This window comes from Sciurus carolinensis, chromosome 1 (genome assembly GCF_902686445.1).
Source record: "Sciurus carolinensis chromosome 1, mSciCar1.2, whole genome shotgun sequence".
NCBI lineage: Eukaryota > Metazoa > Chordata > Mammalia > Rodentia > Sciuridae > Sciurus > Sciurus carolinensis.
The window spans coordinates 176,784,446-176,788,422 of NC_062213.1; the positions used below are offsets into that span (position 1 = coordinate 176,784,446).

Here is a 3,977-nt window from a genome sequence, read left to right on the forward strand (position 1 = left end):
TCAGAGGAAAGAGTCCACGGGAGGTGCACATGAGAAGCCCAGGAAAGCCTCCACAGCTTCCTTGACACTGGCTGTGGTGAGGATGCTGTCAGGGGACCTGCCAATGGAGTTGGGGACAGGCTCTTCAGTAAATTCGGGTTCGAAATGCCACAGGTGGCTGGGCCCACTCATATCTGGGTTAAAAGGGGGCATGATCTCTTATTAATGAGACCATCCCAGTTAATCAAGGAGAAGACATGATTCTTAATCTCCAAAAAAATTATCCTTGGCATCAAGCCTCTTAGCCCTGTCCTTCTGCAGGAGGTCCTCCAGGAGGTGTCTTGCAGAATTGGTAATATTTGGTTTTAGCTGGACAGGCTTATTCAGAATGTTATCATACATCTTGACTGTGCTTTGGCTATAAAAAGGAGGCAGGCCATACAGCATCTCATATAAAACAGCTCCCAGGCACCATCAATCCACTGTCCTGTTCTTTATACAATACATAATTATATGTATTGTCATAAGGCTGCTTATGAAGTACTTCAGGTACAAGATACTCAGGTGAGCCACAGAAGGTGGATGTCGTGCCATTGTGTTCAATGTTTTCCTTGCAGATCCAAAGTCAGTAAGGACAATGTGTCCCCATGAATCTAGCAAAATGTTCTCTGGTTTTAAGTTTCTATAAACGATGTTCAGAGAGTGCAAATAACCTAAGACTTTGGCTATTTCAGCAGCAAAGAAGCGAGCCTGTGGTTCTAGGAAGCAGGGCTCCCTCTGGAGATGGTAGAACAGCTCTCCTCCATTAACGTGGTCTAGGCCAAGGTACAGTTTGTTGGCAGTCTGGAAAGAGAAGTGAAGGCCCACCAGGGAAGGGTGTTTCACATTCTTCAGTAGAACATTCCACTCCAACATAATATGCTTCTCCTTCTTTTTCAGGATTGCTTTCTTCTGCAAGACTTTGCATAAAATGCTTCTTCTGCCTTGTGATTTGCTAGAAGAACCTTTCCAAAACTGCCTTTCCCAATTACTTTCAAGAAGTGAAAATCAGATGGCTTATCATGAAAATTGGATGATGGACCAAGGACTTGCTGAGAAGGACTTGGTGGAGGAGAAGGGTTGGTATTCCTAAGCTCAGGCTCCTGAGGCTGGGAGATTTTCAGAATGGACTGAAGTTCAGGGTGTTTGCCTACCTAGGAGTTATTGGCAATCTTCTGAATAAAGTCATTCAGGCCCATCCTCCTCTGTTTCATGAAAGTGATGAGAATCACTTCCATTTCCCTCAGTCTGGAGTATGTGAGGGTGCCTCCAGCAGCCTTGGTTTTCACCGTCATCGCCACCGAGAGAGCACAGAGAAAATTTGCTGACAGGAGACCAGCTTGGCCTACACTCTGCACATCTACTCTTACCCTTTGTGTGGATGAAGAGTTCCTCTCACCAACACAAGAGAAACATGCTTTCCCTCGGCTACTATACCATATTGGGATAATGCCAATATGGTCCCATTCTAACCAACAACCTAAAATGTGAGCCACTAACAATGTTCTTCACATAAGGTAACAGGGGACAGGAAAGGATGAGGGGTACATAATATAACAAAGCATAGCTTCTTTCATCTGTACTTCTGTAGCTCAACTTAAGACCTAAATTGGTAATCAAGGCTTTCATTTTTCTAACATCCATCCGATGTTCATATGATCCTTGACCAACTCCACAGCTGGTTTGGGCTCTTTACTTGGTGAGGTCTCCCAGGCCTACATTCTTGTTGGATCTGAGTACTTGGAGTCCCTCTCTTTATTTGGTGACTACACTTTCATTGAGAATTTCTGTTGATCAAAGGAGTACAAGGAACATAGTCCCTCTTGCCCCCCTTGCAAACCAATTTCCCCCTGGTAATAGAAACCAATCCCTCCAGTCAGTACAGTCACCTTTCCTCCACCTGTGGGTTTATTAGCAATGGCCAGGAAGCAGTCTCAACTTCTAAGTTATCAGAACTATAGACATCTTTCCTAGAAAAGACTCCTCTGTTGATCACTAGGCCCTAAACACAGCAAGCTCAAAGTTGCAGGGATAAGAAGTGAACTTTCTCTGGAGTCTGATAGTTCATCAAAACATTAAACAGAGTTAGATATGATCCATCAATTTCACTTCTAGATATATATCTAAGAGAAGCGAAACCATCTTTTACACAAAGATCTACACACCTATCATCATAGCAACATTGTCATAATAGCTCAGGTGCCCATCAACCAAATGGATAAATAAAATTTGTATATGCATACAATTGAATATTGTCTTGCAATAAAAAATGAAGTACTGATGTATGCTGCCGTGCGAATGATCCCTGAAATCAGTGAAAGAACTTCATTCACAAAAGTCTACATATTATGTGATTTCACTTATATAAAATATCCAAAGTAGGCTAATCTGTAGAGACAGAAAGCAGATTAGTAATAGTTGCTTAGTTTGGGCCATAATTTGGGGGAAATGAGGAATGATTGCTAGTGGTTATGGTAGTTTTGTTGGGAGGTGATGAAAATATTCTAAAATTAGATTGTGGTGATAATTATGCAACTCTGAATAGAGTAAAAACTGCTGAATTAATTGTACACATCAGGTGGGTGGATTTTATGGTATGTGAATTAATTGTAAATAAAGGTGTTTAAAAAAGAATACCAAACCCTTTTCCAGAGAGACTGTATAATTTTACATTATCTTCAGTAATGCATGAATTCAGGTGCCTAACACTACGTGTGGTCGGTTTTTTGAAAAAAAAAAAAATTTAGCGAGTCTCACAGGCTAAATGGTGTTATCATGCAGCAATACTTTGTCATGGCTTGAATGTCATTTGGTTAGAAGCTTGTGATGTTGATTGAACATTTTTTCATGTGTTTATTTTCTATCCTTATATTCCCTTTTTTGTTTGTTCAAAAATTTGCTTAGTTATACGTTGGGTTATTATTTTTTATAGTAATTGAGTTTAAAGAGTGACATATTATGGATACAAGTTCTTTATTGAATATGTGATTTGCAAATGTTTTTTCTGCCTCTGAACTGTCTTTTTATCCTCTTCAGAGGGTCTTTCGCAGATTAAAATCTTAATTTTGGTGAAGTCCAGTCCGTTTATCAACTTTGGATTTTGTGAATTATGTTTTGGTGTAAATGTCTAAGATATCTGTCTAAACCTAGGTAGTGTGGAGAGTTCCTACTACTTTAAAAGTTTTTTAATTTCACATTTAAGTTTATTATCTAAGTTTTTTTTTTTTGTATAAAGTATGAGGATTAGATTGGGGTTCTTTTAACCATGGATATCCAGTTGTTTCAACAGTGTCTTGAAAGACTGTCCTTCCTCCACTGAGTTGCTTTTGAGCTTTCATAAATTACTAGTGGCCAAAGGGGAATGAAGGGAAGTTAGCTGGGATGGGAATAGGAAAGACAGTAGAATGAATCTGATGTAACTTTCCCATGTTCATGTATGAATACACGACCAGTGTAACTCCACACCGTATACAACTACAAGAGTGGGAAGTTACACTCCATGTATGTATAATAAGTCAAAATACACTCTACTGACATGAATATCTAAAAAGAACACAAAAACAAGAAATAGCAATGGCTTTACTTGTGTGGGTCTAATTCTGAACTCTGTTCAGTTCCCTTGATCTTTGTATCTGTCATCTACAATCACATTTTCTTGATTTTTGTAGCTGTATAATCAGTCTTAAAATTGAGCAGTGTGATTCTTTCATCTTTATTATTTTTTAAAAATTTATTTCAGTCATTTTAGTTCCCTTTCTATATAAATTTTATAATCAGCTTGTCTGCATCAATAAAAAGTCCTGCTGCAGTTTTGGTGGGAATTGCATGAAAAAGATCAGTTTAGGAAGAATTGAAAGCTGGCTTTCATCTGAATCTTCTAATTCACCAATATGGTATGTCCCTTCATTTACTTAGGTTTATTTAATTTTTTTCATGATGTCTCATTAAGTTTTACCTAA

The 3,977-nt window shown here is 38.7% G+C and overlaps 1 pseudogene; it reads right to left on the minus strand.

The window, feature by feature from the left end:
- Window positions 1-1,313, minus strand: LOC124958739 (serine/threonine-protein kinase Sgk1-like; annotated as a pseudogene).
- Between the last annotated feature and the right edge of the window lie 2,664 nt (window positions 1,314-3,977).